The sequence below is a fragment of the Aedes albopictus genome, chromosome 1, assembly GCF_035046485.1.
Source record: "Aedes albopictus strain Foshan chromosome 1, AalbF5, whole genome shotgun sequence".
Taxonomy (NCBI): domain Eukaryota; kingdom Metazoa; phylum Arthropoda; class Insecta; order Diptera; family Culicidae; genus Aedes; species Aedes albopictus.
In genome coordinates, this window is record NC_085136.1 from 335,378,568 (window position 1) to 335,403,860 (window position 25,293).

The following is a 25,293-nucleotide window of genomic DNA, read 5'->3' on the forward strand; positions in this document are numbered from 1 at the left end:
CACCGGTCTTATTAACGTTTTGTACATGGTACATTTGGTGCGGGGGTGAATCTTTTTTGACCGCAGTTTCTTCTGGAGCCCATAATAGGCACGACTTCCACTGATGATGCGCCTTCGTATTTCACGGCTCACGTTATTGTCAGCCGTTAGCAAGGAACCGAGGTAGACGAATTCTTCTACCATCTCGAAAGTATCCCCGTCTATCGTAACATTGCTGCCAAGGCTTGTCCTGTCTCGCTCAGTCCCACCTACCAGCATGTACTTTGTCTTAGCCGCATTCACCACCAGTCCGACCTTTGCTGCTTCACGTTTCAGGCGGGTGTACTGTTCTGCCACCGTTCCAAATGTTCTGGCAATAATATCCATGTCATCCGCAAAACAGACAAATTGGCTGGATTTCGTGAAGATCGTACCCCGGCTGTTGAGCCCGGCTCGTCGCATAACACCTTCCAGGGCGATGTTGAATAGTAGGCAGGAAAGTCCATCACCTTGTCGTAGTCCCCGTCGAGATTCAAATGAACTGGATAGTTCACCCGAAATCCTTACGCTGTTCTGCACACCGTCCATCGTTGCTCTTATCAGTCTAGTCAGCTTCCCGGGAAAGCTGTTCTCGTCCATAATTTTCCATAGCTCTGTGCGGTCGATACTGTCGTATGCCGCTTTGAAGTCGATGAACAGGTGATGCGTTGGGACCTGGTATTCACGGCATTTCTGGAGGATTTGCCGTACGGTGAAGATCTGGTCCGTTGTCGACCGGCCGTCGATGAAACCGGCTTGGTAACTTCCCACGAACTCATTTACTTTAGGTGAAAGACGACGGAAGATGATCTGGGATAGCACTTTGTAGGCGGCATTCAAAATGGTGATCGCTCGAAAGTTCTCACATATTAACTTGTCGCCTTTCTTGTGGATGGGACAGATTATCCCTTCCTTTCACTCCTCCGGTAGCTGTTCGGTTTCCCAGATCTTGACTACTAACTGGTACAGACAGGTGGCCAACTTTTCCGGGCCCATCTTGATGAGTTCCGCTGCGATACCGTCCTTACCAGCCGCTTTGTTGTTTTTGAGCTGGTGGATGGCATCCTTAACTTCCCTCAGCGTGGGAGTTGGTTCGTTCCCGTCCTCTGCTGCACCAACATAGTCATTTCCTCCGCTGCCTTGGTCCTCCGTGCCTACATTCTCTTCGCCATTCAGGTGCTCGTCGAAGTGCTGCTTCCACCTTTCGATCACCTCACGTTTGTCCGTCAGGAGGCTCCCTTCCTTATCCCTGCATATTTCAGCTTGCGACACGTAGCCTTTGCGGGATGCGTTGAGCTTCTGGTAGAACTTGCGTGTTTCCTGTGAACGGCACAGCAGTTCCATTTCCTCGCACTCCGCTTCTTCCAGGCGGCGCTTTTTCTCCCGGAAGAGACGGGTCTGCTGCTTCCGCTTCTGTCTGTATCGCTCCACATTCTGTCGGGTTCCATGCTGCAGCATTACCGCCCGCGCTGCATCCTTCTCCTCCAGAACCGCTCTGCACTCCTCGTCGAACCAATCGTTTCGTCGACTCCGTTCTACGTACCCGATAGTGCTCTCAGCTGCGTTGTTGATGGCTGCTTTTATTGTACTCCAGCAGTCCTCTAGAGGGGCCACATCGAGCACACCCTCGTCCGGCAACGCTGCCTCGAGATTCTGCGCGTATACGGTGGCGACATTCGGTTGCTTCAGTCGCTCTAGATCGTACCGGGGCGGCCGCCGGTAATGTACGTTGTTAATAACGGAGAGTTTTGGGCGCAGTTTAACCATCACCAGGTAGTGATCGGAGTCGATATTAGCGCCACGATAGGTCCTGACGTCGATAATGTCGGAGAAGTGCCGTCCATCAATCAGAACGTGGTCGATTTGCGATTCCGTTTGTTGTGGTGATCTCCAGGTGTAACGATACGGGAGGCTGTGCTGGAAGAAGGTGCTACGAATGGCCATGTTCTTGGAGGCGGCGAAATCGATGAGGCGTAGGCCATTTTCGTTCGTCAGCTGGTGGGCGCTGAACTTTCCAATCGTCGGTCTGAATTCCTCCTCCTGGCCTACCTGAGCGTTCAGATCCCCTATGATGATCTTGGCGTCGTGGTTTGGGCAGCGGTCGTACTCGCGTTCGAGCTGCGCGTAAAATGCGTCTTTGTCATCATCAGTGCTTCCGGAGTGAGGGCTGTGCACGTTTATTATGCTAATGTTGAAGAATCGGCCCTTGATCCTCAACCTGCACATTCTTTCGTCGATCGGCCACCAACCGATCACGCGCCTCTGCATGTCGCCCATCACTATAAAAGCTGTTCCCAGCTCACGTGTGTTGCCGCAACTCTGGTAGATGGTATGATTACCTCTAAACGTTCGCACCATAGATCCTGTCCAACACACCTCCTGCAGCGCTACGATTCCGAACCCGCGGTCCTTCAGTATATCGGCGAGTATGCGGGTGCTCCCGATGAAGTTGAGAGATCTGCAGTTCCACGTACCGAGCTTCCAATCGCAAGTCCCTTTTCGTCGCTGTGGTCGTCGCCATTGGTATCGGTTCGCATTCTTCTCTTGTTGATTTTCCGGTGCTAGTCTTTTTTACGGCTGGCTCGCAGGGCCTGACACCAACCCACTAACCCAGGGAGCTGGGCTTACCTTCCCGGAAGCTACGGGTTCTGCATTGGCATTTCCTCCAACTACAGTGCTAAATAGCTAGGCTCGAGCGCCAGTCTTCGCCGGGGGTGGCTCCTAACAAGATTATAACAAAATTGTTACAACCGTTGTTAGAAATGACACAATTTGATATAATTTTGTTGTAAGGATTCGCATATGTGAATAACCATAACAAAATTGTAACAAAATTTGTTATTATTTTAAAAACAAAACTATAACAAAACTTGTATTATTTTTTTCAAACAGATATATAACAGCATTTGTTACATTATGCATATTAAAATAATTGCCTATAACAAAATTTCATAACACATTTATTGTAGTTTTTGCGACATTTTTTTTTAACAAAATAATTCCAAAATTTGTTGGATTTTTTGTATTGACGCGAAATAGTTTGATCAGTTTGTAATATTGACCACTCGAGGTAAAAGCCATAAAACGAAACTTATATCTCCCTTGGCCGACGCGTAATTTGGGGACGGCGTCATATTGGTTGAAAAAAAAAATGCAACAGAACAACTTGTTAACATTTAGTTATAATCTGCCAAATTCTTCCCAAACCAGCAGTGCTTTGAGGCTATTGTCGTTATGCAATAGCTGGAAGGTGGAATAAAAAAAAACTGTTGGGATATTACGATGGCTTGTCGAATGTAAACATTATTGTCAATACTAACTCTAAGCTGGAATATAGCTGGAAATCAAATACTTCACAGCTATCTTTTTCTATTTTTTTGGGTTCTTTTATTGCACTCTAATCCAAAACCGGAATAGTTCCCGGATGATGTGCCAATCGAATAAGAATCCTCACCAACAAAACAGCTGCTTTCATAGAATATGTTTTGGTACTGTTGCAGCGCTTTGGGGTGATACACAAATTATGTCACGCAAAAATCGACCATTTTCAACCCCCTCTCCCCCCTATGTCACACTTTTTGTATGGGACCTCAATATTTTTTGTATGGATCGTCACGTTCTGCAAAACCCCCCCCCTCCCCCCTAAAAGCGTGACGTAATTTGTGCATGACCCCTTACAACAAAGCTTTGCAGTCATCGAACATAAGATTGAATTTCTTGAGGTTGAATAATTTGCCGTTACGTAGTTTAAAAATTTAGAAAGACACCCCAAAACTGAATTGTTTATAAATAGTTCGACAGTTGAATAAAGGAAATAGCATTTGAGTTTAGCTGATGAGGAGACAATGATTCTAAAAACTGTTGCATCATAATCATTTCACTTCGTTTGTTGAATCAGTAACAAATTTTGAAAACGACGTATAATCAATGCTACACCATTGATTATACGTCATTTTCAAAATTTGTTACTGGAATGTTCTATGGTGCACTAGAACCAGGGAAGTAAAGACTGTATTCGATGAAATTTGGACACAGAAAATAATGTATAGCTTTTCATTGCGTTCACAAAATCAAATATTTTTTGAACAGGAATAATATATAATGTGTAGCTAATACCATAACAATCGCAACAAATTCAGTTTGGTATTGGCGCAGATATTGTTAATATCATAAAATAAGATTTTAGCAAATTTTTTCACACGTTTCAAAAATTGTGTAGGCTATAACTTTGATGTAACTCGTCAAGACGTCTGAAAATTTGACTCGAAGTTCTTAACAGAGTATCAATACACTGGTAAAAAAATCTCAAAATACGTTTTCCTAGTATTCAAAACTCAAATCGCTTCAAGGCATATTTTAGGTGCTTTTTAATCATTTTATTCCGTGTATACTATTTTGTTTGTACAACTGTCATGACTGTTCCGATTTTTATTAACATTTGAAACTGTAAATCCATTATAAAAACTGTTCTTAGCCAAATTGCTTGAAAACTTTTCAAGTTATAACTGTTTGAATGTCACGATACAAAAAAAAAACATTTTTGCTTATTGTGACTTTGTGCCACATATGCGGCTATAACTTTATTACGGCTAGATCAAATTGAATGAAATTTTTACACAATATTTCTTCATGTATACTTTACATACAGAACAGTTTTGATGGAAATCGGTTCAGTATTTTTGGTTCTAGAGCTATAACGGTGAAGAAGTGATATTTTTTAAAACGTTCGTTTGCTCAAACTTCTCAAATGGCAAATTTCTTGTTTCAACGATATCTGTACTAATATTCAACCGATTTTGATGAAATTTGTATGGTATTAGCTTTACGTAATACACTATTCCTGGTAAAAAAATAGTCATTTACCATTTTATTAGGAAATCTTTCTGAATTCCAGGAATTCGTTACGAGATCCCTACGAGAATTGCTCTGAGATTCCCTCAGAATTTCTGCTTGGGATTCCTCCAGAAATTCCTTCCTAGATCTCCCTAGAAATTAATTCAGGATTGCTCCAGGAGCACGGTGTCAAAATTTCGATTATTATCGAACATTCATGTACCTCGGATTTTTCTTCGAAAATGATTAGTATTTGGGCTATATATTCATAATCAGAAAACTAGAAAATATTTTATCGGCGAAAATTTTTCCATACATTTTGTATGGGACGTTTGTTGGGCTAAAATAGTAATTATTAATTTTTAGTATGGAAAATAGCCAAAAACTCAGCTAACTCAAATTTTCCCCGATAGAATATTTTCAAATTTTGCATTTATACATTATAGCCGAAATTCCAACATTCTATGAAGAAAAATCCGAGGTACATGAAAGTCCGATAATAATCGAAGTTTTGACACCGTGAGGAGTTCTTTCTGGGATACCAAAGGGAGTTCCCTTAGAGATTCTTCCAGCAATTTGTTTGGGATTTGTTCAGAACTTCCAGGAGTTCTCTCTAGGATTACTCCTGTAACTCCATATGGGATTCCTTCCGAGATTCCTCCAGAAGATTCCTGTGAAATTATTCAAGAAGATCTTTCAGGGATTCTTTCACGAGGTTTTTTAGGATTTCTCCAGAACCTTTTGGAATGTCTTCAGATTTTTATCTGAGAAGAATCTCTGAAATCGCTCGTGTAGATATTTCCTACAAAACTGCTGGAGATATTCCTTAAGAAGCTGTTGGAAGAATTTTATAAGGAACTCAAGAGCAAGTCTTGGAGTACTTCCATAAAGAATGAAAAAAAAAACTTCTGGAGTATTTCCATGAGCAAAGTTCAAGAAACTTCCAGAATGAATTCCAGAATATGTAATCTGCAAGGAATCCCAGTAGAAGTTCTTGGAGGAGTCTCGGAAGGATATTCTGGATGAATTATTGGAAAAATCTTAGAAGGAACTCCTGGAAAAACCTTGACTTATTTTCCAGGAGTCTGGAAGTTCTGAAGAAATTCCGGAAAGAACTTTTGAAAAATTCCCGGAAGATATCCCGGGTAAAATTTCTGGAGAGGTCCCTGATGCCACCCCTGGTGTAATCTTAGAAGAAACTCCTGGAGAAATACCAGAAGAAACTATGAAAGGAACCCATAAATTTACTCCTAGAGGAAACCTAGAAGGAGTTCCTGGAGGAATCCCGGAAGAAGCTATAGAAATTACAAAAGGAATTCTTTGAGGATTCACATAAGAAACGTCCAGATAAAACCTAGAGGAATCTCAAAAAGTTGTATCTTAGAAAGAACTCCTGGAAGAATCACTGAAAGAACTCCAGGACGAATCTAAGAATGAATTCCTGTAGAAATCCTAGAAGGCACTCTTGAAATGATCCCGGAAGGAATTCCTGCGGGAATCTCCGAATAAATATCTGAGTGAACCCCGGATAAAAAATACTGAAGAAATCCCGGATGAAATTATTGTAGAATAGTTCGAAAAAACTCCTGGTAGAATCTTAGAAAACACCTCTGGAGAAAACCCGGAAGGAACTCCTAGAAGATCCCCAAAAAAAAAAAAAACAAAATAAATAAATAAATCCTGAATTTGAAGGAACTTACGGAGGGATTTTTTGTAGAACTTCTAATGAAAATCTCAGGGACATTTTATGAGAATCCCCTGCGAACTTCTGGTGGATTTTTCGGTGGAACATCTGGAAGAATTTCAAGAGGACTTTCTGCGAAATCCCAAAGAAAAACCTTCGTACGGAATGCCAAAAGATTCATCACAAAGAATCTTTCGTGGATCTTCATTAAATTCCCCGTGAAGCTTTGTCCTACCTCATATTTCGTCTAAAACTCCACAAGGTAACCGTCAGAGTCCCAGCAGAATTCCTCCCACCGTAGTCCGAACTCCAATATTGCAGAATTTATAATTAGTATCCAACCATAGTTCTCGCTGTAATACCATTAAAAGTTCCCTTAGAATCCCAGCGCAATGTCTCTCATTAGCATTTCCCTTGGAACTCCGTTGAAATCTCACAATCTGGATTTTCCCCATACGCGCGCAAAAATTAAATTTAAATTTCAATCACACTTCCTGAGGAAACGAACAAAATTTCTCTAAGTCCAAATCGTAAACAACAAGGCCACGAAACGCCACACGAACAACGAACGATTTATCTAGCAACCGCCGTATGCAGTGTCCTTTTCTTCACATCCTTCTTACAGCATCGTTTCGTAAAAATGCTGTCGGTTAAACAATAATGTCAAAATTACTTACGGAAAAAGGAGGAATTTTACTTGACCGCTCTACTTGAGAACTGGAAACTTACCATAAGCACACAACTCTTAGCTGGCGGTCTTTGTCATCGCTTGACCCGTGGAAGCATGAGGTAGGAACTTGTGAGGACCAGAGCTATGTTGGACGCTCTCCTTTTCGACTCACCGTTTTGCAGCCCTTTAGCTGAACATCACCAGACGCGAATAAGCGAGATCAACGAGAGCGATAAAACTTCAACGCTCTGTGGGGTGGGAGTCTATTCACGGAGCGATGCGTACGGCAGCGCGGGAGGTGGTAGGCACTGTCGGAATCGTCTTTGAAAGCAGAGTAAAATACACTGGAGCCTTCGTAAAAGCGTCTTTATTGAAAGAAAACGTTAGGCAGAGTGACAAACTATTGATTCGTAGATGTCAAACAAAATTCAAATAAAAAACGGGTTACTGCGATTGCACATATTTTCAAATTCAAATTTCTTATAAACATCGCAATGCTCCCACAGGCACAACTCAAGGTCGACCAAGGAACGGGTGGTTCGACGAGAAGTGCAATCGATCAGGCTATTACTGAGAAACCATATTATTATTGAAACGCTATTGAATTTCCACTGCGACATACTTTGGGCGTTACCGAACTTCAACGTGCTGCAACTGTAACGCTTACACGTGATGATACTCATCAAATCACATGCAAATAATTGTTTATTATGCAATTCTTTCAATATGAACTTTTAAAAACAACTCACAAACCGTGCAGGAAACCTATTAGCTCCCGGGATGTGGTCTCTACTGGTACTGATCGACCTTTTAGTGCTCACCGCTTCGGCTATTGCCACGACGGTCCACATCCACTTGGATCGCTTCATACAGGCGAAAGGATTCGATCTGGCCAACACCACCGGGATCCGTGTTCGTAAGTACAACCGGACCACTTCCATTCTGGACGGCGAAGGTGCACTCTTCCGGGAGCTGGGAGATGAGTACAAATTTACTCTGACCGTGGCTTACAGCCGGCTGGGAAACAACCAGTTCAATGAGTATCCACTGAAAATTGCCAAAGCCTCGGTTTGCACTGTGCTGAATGGGCCGTACAAGGAGTATCAGTACCTTTTCAAGGACCACACTAACTTGCCCCAGGTTGGAGATGAGAGGATCTGTCCGTTTCCGCTGGGCCCCTACTGGGTGAAGGATTGGGCTCCCGTTGGCAACTTTGTTCCACCGGTGGTTCCAGACGGGTACTGGCGATTTACGGTCGACACCATAGATTCGAAGGATAATGTAGTGCTGCGATACTACTTATATCTCCACATCAAGAAGGAACGGTTTTAAGGAGCTGCAATTTTGGAAATGCACACTAGGAGATTCGAGTTGACGTTGAAAAAACTATGAGGGATCTCTTTTAGTATTCCTAATCCAGTTATTCCGCTGCCATTTTGTTTGTTCCGGTTAACAATACGCCAGTCGTACTTGTTCTTCAGTAGGTGATCGGTCCTTTTGGTAAACATTTCTTGAAGACTGATAACTGCTGGTGGGTTTTGATGAACTGATTGCGATAGCTCATTATGCCGTTTCCAAACGCCCCTGGCGTTCCATTGTAGCAGTAAAAGTTGTCTCTGGGCTGGGTGACTAGGTTCCGATGTAGTACTGGAAGACTCTGAAAGCATTGGAGAGCAGGAACTATCCCGGATACGAAATGTATTGATACTTGCCTCTAAAACGGGGCAGACCACACCAGCTGCCGCCGAGGGCTCGTCAGATAGATCTGGAACATCCTGGGTCAGGGCTGGTGTGGTAAGCCTTGCTCTACGAGCAATATTCACTCCAGCATGTGTTTCGGGAATATAGTTTCGATAGCTGCATGAAGAATTTGGCACGAATCCTCGTAGTCGATCATAGACAGCGGAATCGCTGATAGCATCTCTTGGTAGACTTCCCAGTTGAGTGACTGTGGATTAGGTTGTCCCAAAAATTGCACATGGTCAAAAAGCTTGGGGGCTCACTCTGCAAATGATAGCTAAGGGTGTTAGAAACAAACTTTTGTATGTCGGCAACTTTCAGAAATGACGTTTAGAGGTCGCCCCGGCGAGATTTTTGAAAAATGGCCATTTTTCATAATAAATTTCATACAAATATTTTTTACCGTACAAAAATTGACAATACCCACAAATTTTATATTTTTTTGCAGCTTGATATGGATCCAAACTACTTGGGAAAAATAATTAACGACATGTTTTGCAGGTGACTTTTTGATACTGAATTTTTGAATGTACTAAAATTTGTCATTTTTTGATATACTGTGCCTTTTACCCATCATAAAACGTATCTGAACCTTATGCTAATTTAAAACAATTTCCATAAAAAGATCGGAAATTTTATGAGGAAAAACTTTGCCGAAGACAGCATGGCGTTTTTTCTATCCGTTTTAGAGTTATTCACGATTTGCTATTTGGTGAAATTTGAATGTTTAGCTATTTTTCTAAAAATGTCACATAAGAACTTAACAAAAACACATACAAAGTAAAAAATCACGTATGCTCAACAAGTTTTTGTCCTGATTGTGTTATGGAATTATGGTGACATCATTATTTGATTTTATTTTTTGTTATTCAATCCCTTCATATAGAAATCAACTAGCAAAGATTTCTTAAAAAGCTAGCTCTCTTGACAAGCTTCGTACAGCCTATTGATTTTTTAAAGATATTCTCCACAAAATGTTGAGCCACATTTTCGCGTTTATCTTACTTTCCTTCCGATATTCTCAATTATTTTTCTACATGAAGACGTATGAGTCCTGGACCAGTGAAACAGCCCAGGAAACAGTGGCAGAGTGCATAAGGGCGAATACGTTGATCCATGTTAAATTCAAATCGCGATTACGAACATCTTACGAAGAATACCAATTTTTAGATACTAAGTTCCAATTCTATACATTCTGAAAAGCAGGGCATGTATTTTTTTTACATCTACTGATTTGAACTATCTTATCAACACCGAAAATAAGATACACCGAGGCAAATTGAAACGGGTGGGATGAGGTGAACCAGTGAGTTAACGTTATGTTTTCCAAGGTTAGAACAATTTGATTACCATAACACATACACGGCATACAATAAGACAAGGTAGGCTATTATTGGTAAACAACAGTTTTGGACATAAACAAGTGACGTCATTTTTATCGTCCTATATGTTGATCAAAATGATAGGGACTCCTAGGACGTTTTATTCATGTCTTTGAACGATTAGAACAACATCATTGAACAATAAAATCAGCATGTTTTAGAATGTATCACCTTCTAAACGGTATAGAAAATGTGCCGTGCGTTTGATTGTGTATTATGTTCGTATAAACCATTGTCAGTACACGGTAAAAATTCTGCACGCTCGATGTAAGGGAAAAATCCCTTAACTATTCAATGTCCTAATCAACATGATCAAAAATGCTTTTCCTTCGAGATCGCAATGCTGTCAGTGTTGATTTGAGGACCAAAACAAACCCACCGGAGAAATCAACTGAAAATCCCTTCGATTTGCACTATTGTAAAAAGCAATACGATCCAAAGTGAAAAGCTGTTGATTTGGTGATGACTGTTTTGGGCATGAAAGTAAATATAGATGACAGATGGTAGAAAGTGCTTCGCTTCGATTCACACCTCTCCAACAGATGTGAAGTAGTGTAGTGGTAAAACAGTTGATCGTGACTCTGAAGGACCTGGTATCGAATCTGGCTGCGGCTGAACACATTTTTTTTAAATTCTAGTTCTGAAATCAAAACAATCTCAACAATGAATTGATGTGAAGTTCGATTAAAATTGAAGAGGCATTGGATGTTCTTTGCCAAATGATATGTAATAGATGACAGTAGTGCGAATTCAAGTGTCAATCAGTTCATATCACAGTGCAGATTTTTTACCGTGTACATAACCGTTAAAAATGCCGTGGCCTACTGAGGCATCTCAAAATGGTACCTAATGATAAAGTTTCTCGCTAGTAGGTACCTTTCTGTATCAAAGAAAATGGATTTGTCAACGGAAACAAAAATTCAATGAATGATGCCACCATAATTCCTAAACACAATCAAGACAAAAACTTGTTGAGCATACGTGATTTTTTACTTTGTATGTGTTTTTGGGCAGTTCTTTTGAGATTTTTTTTTAAATACCTAAAAATCCAAATTTCACCAAATAGTAAATCGTGAATAACTCTAAAACGGATCGAAAAAACGCCATGCTGTCTTCGGCAAAGTTTTTCCTCATAAAATTTCCAATCTTTATATGGAAATTGTTTTAAATTAGCATTAAGTTCAAATACTTTTTATGATGGGTAAAATGCAAAGTTTATCAAAAAATGACAAATTTTAGTACATTCAAAAATTCAGTATCAAAAAGTTACCTGCAAAACATGTCGTTAATTATTTTTTCCAAGTAGTTTGGGTCCATATCAAGTTGTAAAAAATATAAAAATAGTGGGTATTGCCAATTTTTGTACAATAAAAAATATTTGTATGAAATTTATTAAGAAAAATAGCCATTTTTCAAAAATCTCGCTGGGGCGACCTCTAAACGTCATTTCTGAAAGTTGCCGTCATACAAAAGTTTGTTTCTAACACCCTTAGCTATCATTTGCAGGGTGAGCCCCCAAGCTTTTCGACCATGTGCAATTTTTGGGACAACCTACTGTGGATGATTCATGGCCAATAGGTTGCGATATGGCACTCTGATTCGTCGAAAGTTCCAACAATGCACTTGTAATAGAAATTGGGCGCCGACATTTCCCTTTTCCGTTCGTAACTTGATTTTGGGGTTTAGTGGATGTCACAGTTGATGGTCGGTGATGTCCTCCGGTGTCGTGGTGCTTTTGCGATTCGGTGTCGGAAAGCTGTGAAATAAGTGACGAGCAGGAACTATGGTGGATGCGAAATTCATTGATACTTGCCTCAATAATGGGGCAAACCACACCGGCTGCCGCCGAAGGCTCATCAGATAAATCTGGAACATCCTCGGTCAGGGCCGGTGTGGGAAGCCTTGCTCTACGAGCCATGTTGGTACCAGCGTATGGTGTAGAAGTGGAGTTCAGATGGCTGCACGAAGGAATTGGAACAAACCCTCGTAGTCGATCATAAACTGCTGCATCGGTAACGGCGACCAAAGGAAGATATTCTGAAGGTGTTTCAAGGTCGTTGCTTTTCCATTTGGGCATTTTTGAGTGGTTGCTAGTGATGGTATTTAATACGGCCGTTGTGGAAGGTTGACGGTCTACGGGTTGGGGTAGAACGTCCCGGATCGTCTTCCGTTCCAACAACGCTTTCTTATTAGAAAGTGAGGGGGGTACTTCACATTCCCCTCCCTCAAACCGTTTTCGAATCGATGGTTTTCGAGAAGCAGTAGTCGTCATGGTTGTAGGTTGAGTTCTGCGGTTGTTGTAGTGTTTTGTGGACTGTTTATTTGTTTAGAGTGCGAGGGGGTCGATGTCAGTTGTTTCCATGATGTTGTCAACTGCACATGCACGATCAACTACTACTGCTTCGACAGAAGCGGTGTCTTCATCCGAAATTTCAAATTCTTGTAGTTCAACAACTGTTTGTTTAGCAGGTATGGCCTTGGGAGAATCTGGTGTTGGGTTTGATCGTTTAACAGGACTTCTTTGCGGTGGGCTTGATTTGGTGTGATTATTCTTTAGATCCGAACATTTTCCGATGGTGCCTTGAACGGTTTTCTTTTCTGTTTCCTGGTTGTTTCCAATTGCGGAATTACTTTTTAGCGAAAGGGTTTTAGAACGGCTTGGATAGTTGCTTAGATTGACATTTGTGCTGACCTCGGGGACTGTCTGATTGTTGATCAGCCTGGATTTGATGAAGGATTTCATTTTCTCCATTTGTTGTTGTAGCGCCAGAATTTCTGCATCTTTTTTCGCGAGGATAGCTTTGATTTCTTCATTTACTTGAGACACTACAAGCCGATCTTGAGCAGTTACTCCAGCGTACGTCCTCCCAACCTGTTCCTCAACCCTTCTTCTGGCTTCTGGATATGGAAGGTTGAAGTCAACTTTCGTTTTAATTACCAAGTTCTCCTTTTGATAAACTTTGCATTGGCGATTGGTGGGTCGATGATTACCTGAGCAGTTTCTGCAATGCGGAGGGTTCTGGCAGTCCTCATGCTGTGCTTCTTCAGAACAGTTTTGACACCGAGCAGGACCTGAGCAACGCTTTTTAGTGTGCCCATATGCTAGGCAGACGTAACATAGCATAGGGTTAGGGTAATAGGCCTTGGTGGGAACCTTCAAAGCCCCTACTTTGATTTTCTCTGGAAAGGTGGTAGAGCACAAGGTCAGGATCAACGTAGCAGTTTTAACTTTCTCTTTGTTGACAGTGCGAAAAATCCTGTGGACTTCAATAACTTTTTGGCTTTTTAGGCCTTCCACAATGTCCTTTTCATCCAGTTTCAAGAGATCCTTGCACACTATGACGCATCTACAACGATTGAAAGTTGGGTGCGGGATTACTGTTACCTCAGTTCCATCTACGAGCCGGTTCATCTTCAACAATCGTTTGACTTGGCCAGCATTCCTGACATGTAGAACGTATTTATCCCCATCCGAGTAGGCTTTTTCAATCTCCCCTCCAGCTGTGTCCTCGATGGATTTCCCGATTATGAACGGATTGTCAGAAATTATTCCGTCTCCGACTTTCGCCATCGACAGAATGGTTAGTGCACCGAATTGATCAGTCGGATCCAGAAACTCAGGTACGGTTCTTCCTGGGGGTCGTGTTCCCCCATTGTGATAAAAAGTGGCAACGACCTATATCGAAGCCACTGATCAGTTTCTCCCAAATACCTGCTTCAGTGATAGTTGTCACCAACTACCTACCCCAACAGTAAATCACAAGTTGAACTATTTAGGATTTGAAATCGATTCCAAATTTTCGGCCGTCACTGTTAACCAAAGCACCAGCCAGTAGGCAACCGGCGCAGCACAAGCACGTTTCAATAAAATCAAATTTCTTCTACGATGATTAGGTCGATTTACACGCACTTCGTTTTAACTGCGCCCTATTCTTCTTCACCCAGTTTGTGTATCAAATTGTCCACTCAGACCAATTGAAAATTTCAAGGTCACACCAAAAAGGTGCAAATCGTCTTTCTTTTGATGCACAACTTTTCGGGAAAAATATATAAGAGATTATAAACACTATAAGATACACTGTGTATCGTGCAAATAGTCTGCAGAAGCACTATTTCAGAAATTAAATTTCGTAACTAAACTAGCGATTATGAACGCGTCCGAACGATTTGAACGTCGCATTAACACTGATTCCAAGAATGCAGGAAACCCATTTCTATGAAAATTTTTGCAAAGCGTGTACTGAAGGCTTTAGAATCCACACACCACAAACACTCTTTCACACGCAGAAAAAAACTATCTGGATGGCGTAGCACCGGCCAAACCGTCAGAAAAACAGCGTCAAAAAGGAACAACCAGAACGCGAAAGAAAAATGACAAAATGACGAGAGGAACAGCTTGAAACACGTCTGTATGCGGCAACGCCTACTGCGTCTTTTTTTCTGTTTACTGGAAATTTGTTTTGGCTCTGGCGGGTGGAGGAGTTTATTCAAAAAAAAAAAAAAAAACCCGTGGCTATACAACTGCTTCTTGTTTCAAAGATTTGAATTTGATACCTTTCCAAGAGTAGGTATCGTTCGCATATTCTTTTTCTTCATTTGTTCGTGGTGTTGAAAAGCCTCGACAGACTATCTTGACCCGTGGAAGCATGAGGTAGGAACTACATGTGAGGATCAGAGCTATGTATGTTGGACGCTCTCCTCTCCAACTCACCGTTTTGCAGCCCCTTACGTTGAGCACATAGTGGCTGAGGTGCGATGCAAAGAGATAAGAGATCGGATGAGCGTCGAAGCACACTCTGTGGAAACTATATGCAGAACGCATGAACCGCACATAGTAGATGAGTTGCGATGAGTGCGGAGATGCGATGGAGCTGCTTCGACGCATGTGATCGCAAGAGAACGCAAGAGAATGCTTGTCGGGTATGGATTTTATGATTGCGCTCGTTGTGTATGTAAAGCAATGCGGATTTAATGTGTTGGGAATGCTAGTAGGTAATATAAAATGCGTTAATATGTTGTTGTTTTTAAATATAACTCAATGCTTTTTCACATGACTTGCATTTTGATGAACCAGACAGACGTAATAAAAATTTATCATACTGTCTATCGATCACTATGTAAAATAACATATTTCATTGCATATAAAATAGTATTCCATCAAATCGTGTAAGTTTTTTACAGCATAATTTTGTTATTATATGTGTATAAGAAAACATTTTATTTTCTCTGTTCGGGATTTGAATCAAGTGATCAATGTTTGACATGGTCGTTTGTTCAGTGCATGTTATTCATGTGCAAGTTAGAAAATTTAAGGTTTTATGGTATTCAACTTGATTGCTGAAAGGATTCTGATTGAAAAGTTCTGGTTTTTTCTTTGTCAGGCAAAACTAGATCCCTTAACGAAAATAGTGTGACATCAATTTCGATTGATACTCTTTTACCTAATATAAGGACTTATAGTTAACTATGAGTACACCTGAAAGTTGCTGTATCTGAAAAAGTTTTATTTGTTTTGTAAATTAAATTCAATAAGATTGTTTACATTGACCATCAGAATAGCTGTCGCCACGTCGATGGTTTGGTCAAAGTCTCATTTATCTATTGTAAGCACAATGTATTCAACGCTCACTCTTCACTTGATTATAGTAATGGCAAGAGAAGTGCCACACAAATTATTATAATGATTTATAATGATTTATAATAATAAGGAACATAATAATTGTAAAAATAACGTTTGATGAATTGCGTTGGTCACAAATTCATGTAGACCGGTGTAAATTCCAATGTGCAAAAATCAATCTGAATCGATTGGAAACGAGCCAACGTTCCACCAAACGTTATCACCATTATGCTTTGATCGCGTAGCGTTATGGAAGGGACTGTTTTGGATAAACACATAATCCAGCGCGGAACAAACCGCGCTACTACGCTACTACGGTTATGCTTGGCAATGGAACTCTAGCGCAAGATCAATGTCATTGTCAATTATTAAGCGTATTATACGCAGATCGCATACATTCAGAACATTATAGGGAATGAATGATCAAGTTGTATTGAGTGAAAACGTTTTCATATTCAGGATCAATCATGATCTTTACTACGCGTTTTCATATTCAGGTTCATTCATGATCCATATGATGCAAGAATTCTAGATGTGTGGTAGTACAGAAATTAGATCGATTCATGTAGGCATCTCCGGTAATACGCATGCGTGAGATGAATTATGCGATCGGATTTGATATTGCGCAGTCAGATAAAGACTTGCCACTTATACATAAGCATTATGATTAAGCAATATTGTGAAACCCTATTAAACCAGACAAGCACCGCTAGGATAACAATTGTATGCAACTATCCATGCTCACCACCAAGAGTTAATCCAGGAAAACTCTAATCTATTGCAGAGGCTTAATTGCTGAAAAGATTCTCAACTCGGCTAAATTAATTGTAAGCAAGATTTGCTTGGAAGGTTTATAGCAAGATTATATGTAGAATCTCGATCGATCATGGCAAATTAATGATGTGAAAAGGATGAGCATACTTTCTGGACGGCACATATACAAATAAAATAGTTTTCCACAGGATCAGGAAAAAACATGTTAAAAAGAGGGTGCGAAAATGTCTGGAGAGGTCTGGACGAGGGTATATAAGGGGACCCCGTTTCATGAATAAAGCATTCGTGGTAGATTCTAGTACGAGTCAAGTCAGACTCTTTGTTTTGAAATATCCGAAACCACCTAATTCTCTTCGGGTAACCAGTCCCTTTTGGAGGAGAATGTTGTTTTAGAACTAGCCATAGAGTGGATCTCTTCGGGTAACCAGTCCCTTTTGGAAGAGAAGTTCAACCTTAATCCTCTTCGGGTAACCAGTCCCTTTTGGAGGAGGATTAACCCATCAGGGAACAATCAGTGAAGCTCTTCGGGTAGCCAGTCCCTTTTGGAGGAGGCCACTGACCTTGATGGTGAGAGTTTTTGAGGTACGGAAATTCTGTATCTGCTCGACGGCAATAAAGAGGAAATCCTTCGCTTCCTCTAGGTTGAACACTCCCTCACAATAGCCCATATTTAATTTTTCGTGGATCTTGCCAGCTCTCTCACCTTCTTTTTGGTGTTCTTCATAAGGTTTTGGACAACCGTTCCGTCGATGGTTTTGCTTGGGTTGGCCCAGTTTTTCTTGAATTTGATGACGTCCTCTGCTCCTCTATCCTTTTGCCGTAGTTTCCCTTTCATCAAAGCCAAATACTTCTTAATGTGCCTAATTTGCGGGAAATTTGAAGGGTTCATTGCCTTTTCCACAAATTGGACATTGTTTTCTTCATACCAGTCAAAGGTGTCACGCGCATAGTGGCAGGATGCCAAATCCGATCAAAATAATGTAGGACCTTTGTGTTTTCAGATGAGTGACAGAATTGGTTTCTGGAGGCATTCCTTCCGGTATATTTTGACGTTAATACACTAAAACCCCAATTTACGCTCACTTCTTTTGCGCCAAACTCAATTTGCGCCCCCCGATTTACGCACTAATTCCCAAATAACGCTCCCCCAATTTACGCTCCTTAGGCGTAAATTGGGGTTTTAGGTATTCGGAAACAAGTAACATGTGATACATATGATACATTGAGGGTTAGGGTAGAGGGTAATGTTAGATGGTAGGGTAGAAGGTAGGGTAGAGGGTAGGGTAAAAGATAGGGTAGAGGGTAGGGTAGAGGGTTAGGGTAGAGGGTTAGGGTAGAGGGTTAAGGTAGAGGGTTGGGTAGAGAGTTCGGGTAACGAGTAGGGTAGAAGGTAGGGTAGCTAGAAGGTAGGGAAGAGGGTAGGGTAGAGGGTTAGGGTAGAGGGTAGGGTAGAGGCTATAATTAGAGGGTTAGGGTAGAGAGTAGGGTAGATACTACGATAGAGGGTTAGGGTAGAGGGTAGGGTAGATAGTTAGGGTAGAGGGTAATGTAAGATGGTAGGGTTGAAGGTAGGGTAGAGGGTAGGGTAAAAGGTAGAGTAGAGGGTAGGGTAGAGGGTTAGGGTAGAAAGTAGGATAGGGGGTTGGGTAGAGGGTTAAGGTAGAGGGTTTTCTAGAGGGTTCGGGTAGAGAGTAGGGTAGAAGGTAGGATTGAAAGTAAGGTAGAGGGTTAGGGTAGAGGGTTAGGTTAAAGGGAAGAGTAGAGGGTTAGGGTAGAGAGTAGGGCAGAGACTATGATAGAGGGTTAGGGTAGAGGGTAGGGTAGATGGTTAGGGTAGAAAGTAGGATAGGGGGTTGGGTAGAGGGTTAAGGTAGAGGGTTTTCTAGAGGGTTCGGGTAGAGAGTAGGGTAGAAGGTAGGATTGAAAGTAAGGTAGAGGGTTAGGGTAGAGGGTTAGGTTAAAGGGAAGAGTAGAGGGTTAGGGTAGAGAGTAGGGCAGAGACTATGATAGAGGGTTAGGGTAGAGGGTAGGGTAGATGGTTAGGGTAGAGGACAATGTTAGATGGTATCGTAGAAGGTAGGGTAGAGGATAGGGTAGAAGGTAGGGAAGAGGATAGGGTATAGGGTTAGGGTTGAAGGTAGGATAGAGGGTTGGGAAGAGGGTTCGGGTAGAGATTAGGGTAGAAGGTAGGGTAAGTAGAAGGTTAAGTTGAGGGTAGGGTAGAGGGTTAGGGTAGATGATTAGCGTAGAGGGTAGGGTAGAGGGATAGGGTAGATGGTAGGGTAGAGACTATGATAGAGGGTTAGGGTAGAGGGTTAGGGTAGAGGGTAGGGTACAGACTATGATAGAGGGTTAGGGTAGAGGGTAGGGTAGATGGTTAGGGTAGACGGTAATGATAGATGTTAGACGGTAATGAAAGATAAGAGATGAGATGAGAGATGAGATGAGAGATGAGATGAGAGATGAGATGAGAGATGAGATGAGAGATGAGATGAGAGATGAGATGAGAGATGAGATGAGAGATGAGATGAGAGATGGGATGAGAGATGGGATGAGAGATGAGATGAGAGATGAGATGAGAGATGAGATGAGAGATGAGATGAGAGATGAGATGAGAGATGAGATGAGAGATGAGATGAGAGATGAGATGAGAGATGAGATGAGAGATGAGATGAGAGATGAGATGAGAGATGAGATGAGAGATGAGATGAGAGATGAGATGAGAGATGAGATGAGAGATGAGATGAGAGATGAGATAAGAGATGAGATGAGAGATGAGATGAGAGATGAGATGAGAGATGAGATGAGAGATGAGATGAGAGATGAGATGAGAGATGAGATGAGAGATGAGATGAGAGATGAGATGAGAGATGAGATGAGAGGTGAGATGAGAGATGAGATGAGAGATGAGATGAGAGATGAGATGAGATGAGAGATGAGATGAGAGATGAGATGAGAGATGAGATGAGAGATGAGATGAGAGATGAGATGAGAGATGAGATGAGAGATGAGATGAGAGATGAGATGAGAGATGAGATGAGAGATGAGATGAGAGATGAGATGAGAGATGAGATGAGAGATGAGATGAGAGATGAGATGAGAGATGAGATGAGAGATGAGATGAGAGATGAGATGAGAGATGAGATGTGATATGAGATGAGAGATGAGATGAGAGATGAGATAAGAGATGAGATAAGAGATGAGATGAGAGATGAGATAAGAGATGAGATAAGAGATGAGATGAAAGATGAGATGAGAGATGAGATGAGAGATGGAATGAGAGTTGAGATGAGAGATGAGAGATGAGATGAGAGATGAGATGAGAGATGAGATGAGAGATGAGATGAGAGATGAGATGAGAGATGAGATGAGAGATGAGATGAGAGATGAGATGAGAGATGAGATGAGAGATGAGATGAGAGATGAGATGAGAGATGAGATGAGAGATGAGATGAGAGATGAGATGAGAGATGAGATGAGAGATGAGATGAGAGATGAGATGAGAGATGAGATGAGAGATGAGATGAGAGATGAGATGAGAGATGAGATGAGAGATGAGATGAGAGATGAGATGAGAGATGAGATGAGAGATGAGATGAGAGACAAGATGTGAGATGAGATGAGAGAGCTGGGGTCACGGGCCATGCTGTTTTCGCAAGAACCTAAAGGCCGAGGAGAAAGAGTGAATATTGGTAGGATTATGCATCTCAAGGAGTATTTATTACAATGCTCTGGTGTTGTAAACATCAGGGGTTTTCAAACTAGAGTTACGGGCCATGCGAATTCCTCAAGAATCTTAAAGGCGATGAGAAAGTGAAATCGGCTTTTCAAATTATGCATCTCAAGCAGCATTACACAATAGGGTTCCGGGTCATTTTGCCGAATGCCGTTTGGCGGAAAAATGAATAATGAAATTAAGTGACCATGGCATTGTTTCCCGTTTCAGTATATCTCAAAAGAACAGCCCATGATTCAAAGAAGGAAAAAGCTTTGATAAAATATCGGTAGTTTCAACGCCAACTAATCAATGAAAATCAAAACTAGAAAGAATAGCCTATGATTGAAAGAAGGAAATACTTCTCATGGTCATATTGGCAGTTAGAATGTTAAAAACTTCCTCTGAATTCTTTTGATCATGATTCGGCCAAACGGCATTCGGCCAAACGAACTTAAACTTAAACTTTGCTCTTCTTCCTAGCACTTTCGGTTCTTGAGATATTCACATCGCCCGTGATCATAGATTAGAAATAACTGATTTTTCAACATACAGGTATGTTCCGTTTTTGTCACTATCCGTTTTTATCACTATCCGTTTTTGTCACTATCCGATTTCGTCAACATTTCATTCCGTTTTTGTCAACACTAAAATTTTTGTCAAATTTGTTCCCTCGAACACGAGTTATTTATAGCTTCACATTAATCTTGAGGCAATGCATGAATGCAATGAATGCATTTGAAACAACAACCAATGATGACATAAAAGACGTATACGCCACAGTAGCTTTCAACACATTTCAAAATCAGCTATAAATAATGTTATTTCATGCTTTCTCACAAGCATAATTTTACTTCTTATTTGAAAATGAGAAAAATTAAACCAATAGTCCAATACAAAAATTAAACCGAGCCAATTTCATTAACCCTTAACCGCCCGGGACGATTCTTTCTGACTTCAAATGGCTCGTTTTCCGAAACTAGGGCACCAAATTGCATTCGGTTTGAAGTATCATCAAGGGGAAGAGTGTAGCTTCACAATGGTTTGGCGGGGATCCTCCTATGACCCTCCCCCCTTTCCTGGGGGGCGGATCTAGGTGTGGCATGATCCGTAATATTACCATATGATCATAATTTCGATTGGAAAACAGCATGTTATTGTCGTTGTTAGTGACAGATTATTCTAAACATGTAATTTTGGACCTGATTAGGTCAACCGGTCATCCGATGACCTCGGAACAGGATCTGGGGACCTTGGAATCTCCGGTAGAAATGGCCATTTTTCGATTCTAATAGAATCCCATCATGCGACACCTCAAATTTCGCAGAATGCCGCGCGTAATCCAGTAAACCAAAGAAAAACTTTATTGATCGATTCTGGTCACCCGGTGACCTCGGAACAGGTTCTGGGGACCTTGGAATCTCCGGTAGAAATGGCCATTTTTCGTTTCTAACAGAATCCCATCATGCGACACCTCAAATTTCGCATAATGCCGCGCGTAATCCAGTAAACCAAATAAAAACTTTATTGATCGATTCTGGTCACCCGGTGACCTCAGAACAGGTTCTGGGGACCTTGGAATCTCCGGTAGAAATGGCCATTTTTCGATTCTAATAGAATCCCATCATGCGACACCTCATATTTCGCATAATGCCGCGCGTAATCCAGTAAACCAAAGAAAAACTTTATTGATCGATTCTGGTCACCCGGTGACCTCGGAACAGGTTCTGGGGACCTTGGAATCTCCGGTAGAAATGGCCATTTTTCGTTTCTAATAGAATCCCATCATGCGACACCTCAAGTTTTGCAGAATGCCACGCGTAATCCAGTAAAACAAAGCAAAACTTTATTGATCGATTCTGGTCACCCGGTGACCTCAGAACAGGTCCTGGGGACCTTGGAATCTCTGGTAGAAATGGCCATTTTTCGTTTCTAATAGAATCCCATCATGCGACACCTCAAATTTCGCAGAATGTCGCGCGTAATCCAGTAAACCAAAGAAAAACTTTATTGATCGATTCTGGTCACCCGGTGACCTCGGAACAGGTTCTGGGGACCTTGGAATCTCCGGTAGAAATGGCCATTTTTCGTTTCTAATAGAATCCCATCATGCGACACCTCAAATTTTGCAGAATGTCGCGCGTAATCCAGTAAAACAAAGAAAAACTTTATTGATCAACTCTGGCCACCCGGTGACCTCGGAACAGGTTCTGGGGACCTTGGAATCTCTGGTAGAAATGGCCATTTTTCGATTCTAATAGAATCCCATCATGCGACATCATCATGGGACCCTCCATAAACCCCTCCAAAAGACCCCTCTGCTCAAATACCAAAACTGTTGACCAGAGTAATCAAAATTTGAATATCTCGTATACTTGACTAGGTGTTTATGTGGTACATGTGGTATAGCTATTGGTTCTACTGAATTACTCTCGTAATTTTGTGAAATTTGCGGTGTCGCATGATGGAATACCATGATGGATGCAGAAATACCATCAGGAATACCTCCAATAAAACAAAGAAAACTGGTTTGGTTCCAGGGATTCCTCCAGAAAATTTTCTAAAACATTTTGTTGAATAATTTCTTCGGGACCCTCCATAAACCCCTCCAAAAAATCCTTCAGAGGCTTTCTGGGAGAATTCTGGCAGAAATTTCAAGAGGAATTTTTTGGAGGAATACCTGGAGGAATTCCTGGAGAAATTTCTGGAGGAGTTTCTGAAGGAACTTTTAGAGGGGTTTATGGAGGGTCCCGAAGGAATTACTAGACGATTTTTTTAGAAAATTTTCTGGAGGAATCCCTGGAGGAGTTCCTGGTTGTATTTCGGCAGGAATTTCTGAAGGAGCTTTTGGAGTAGTTTATGGAGAAATTCCTTGATAAATTCCTGAAGGAGGATTTCTAAAGGAATTCATTCAGGGATTCATCCATGAATTTCTTCAGAAATTCCACCACAAATTTCTCCAGGAATTCTTTTTTGGAGTTTTCTCCAAAAACTCTTTCAAGAAGACTCAAATATTATTCCGGAAATTCCTCAATAAATTCCTCAAGGTGTTCCTCCCGTAATTCCTCCAGGAATTTCTCCAGAGATTTTTTCAGGTATTTCTCCAGAAAATCCACTAGAAATTTCTGCAAGAATTCCTCCCAGATTTCCTCTAGCGATTCCTCCAGGAATTCCTCTACGGATTCCTTCAGAAAACCCTAAAGACTTTTCTCCAGAAACTCATTCAAGAATATCTTCAGGATTCCTCAAAAAAAAAATCGTACTTATATTTTTCTAGGAATTCCTTCAGAAACTCCTCAAGGAGTTCCTCAAGGAAACCTCAAATATTTCACCAGAAATTCCTCAAAGAATACCTCCATAAATTTCTCCAATAATTCCTCCAGAAACTGTTCAAGGAATTCCTCCAAAAATTCCTCTTGAAAATCCTTCAGGAATTCCTCTAGAAATACTTCCAGGAATTCCTCCAGATAATTCTCCATAAAAAATCCTATAGGAATTTTCGCCAAAATTCCTCCAAGATTTCGTCTACGGATTCCTCCAGAAAATCCTAAAAAAATCCCGGAAGTCTTCTAGGAAATTCTCTTGGAATTTCGCGAGAAATTGCTCTAGACATTTCTCCTGGAATTTCTCCAGGATTTATTTTCCAGGAATTTCTTCCGGAATTCCTACTTGGATTCATCCATGAACATCTTCAGAAATTCCTCATCAATTCCTCCAGAAATTCATCCAGATGGGATTCTTTTAGACTCGAAAAATTATCATTTCTATCGAAGATTCCAAGGTCCCCAGAACCTGTACCGAGATTACCGGGTGACCAGAGTCGATCAAAATTATTTTTCTTTGTTTTACTGAATTACGCGCGGCATTATGCGAAATTTGAGGTGTCGCATGATGAGATTCTATTAGAAACGAAAAATGACCATTTTTACCGGAGATTCCAAGCTCCCCAGAACCTGTTTCGAGGTCACCGGGTGACCAGAATCGATCAATAAAGTTTTTATTTGTTTTACTGGATTACGCGCGGCATTCTGCGAAATTTGAGGTGTCGCATGATGGGATTCTATTAGAATCGAAAAATGGCCATTTCTAACGGAGATTCCAAGGTCCCCAGATCCTGTTCCGAGGTCACCGGGTGACCAGAATCGATCAATAAAGTTTTTCTTTGTTTTACTGGATTACGCGTGGCATTCTGCGAAATTTGAGGTGTCGCATGATGGATTTTATAAGAATCGAAAAATGGCCATTTCTACCGGAGATTCCAAGGTCCCCAAAACCTGTTCCGAGGTCACCGGGTGACCAGAATCGATCAATAAAGTTTTTCTTTGTTTTACTGGATTACGCGCGGTATTCTGCGAAATTTGAGGTGTCGCATGATGGGATTCTATTAGAATCGAAAAATGGCCATTTCTACCGGATATTCCAAGGTCCCCAGAACCTGTTCTGAGGTCACCGGGTGACCAGAATCGATCAATAAAGTTTTTATTTGGTTTACTGGATTACGCGCGGCATTATGCGAAATTTGAGGTGTCGCATGATGGGATTCTGTTAGAAACGAAAAATGGCCATTTCTACCGGAGATTCCAAGGTCCCCAGAACCTGTTCCGAGGTCACCGGGTGACCAGAATCGATCAATAAAGTTTTTCTTTGGTTTACTGGATTACGCGCGGCATTCTGCGAAATTTGAGGTGTCGCATGATGGGATTCTATTAGAATCGAAAAATGGCCATTTCTACCGGAGATTCCAAGGTTCCGAGGTCATCGGATGACCGGTTGACCTAATCAGGTCCAAAATTACATGTTTAGAATAATCTGTCACTAACAACGACAATAACATGCTGTTTTCCAGTCGAAATTATG

At 41.3% G+C, this 25,293-nt stretch overlaps 1 protein-coding gene across 1 annotated transcript in view; it reads right to left on the reverse strand.

The window, feature by feature from the left end:
- Positions 1–25,293, reverse strand: part of LOC134285824 (uncharacterized) — a 392,906-nt gene that overhangs the window by 312,734 nt on the left and 54,879 nt on the right. The window lies entirely within an intron of this gene.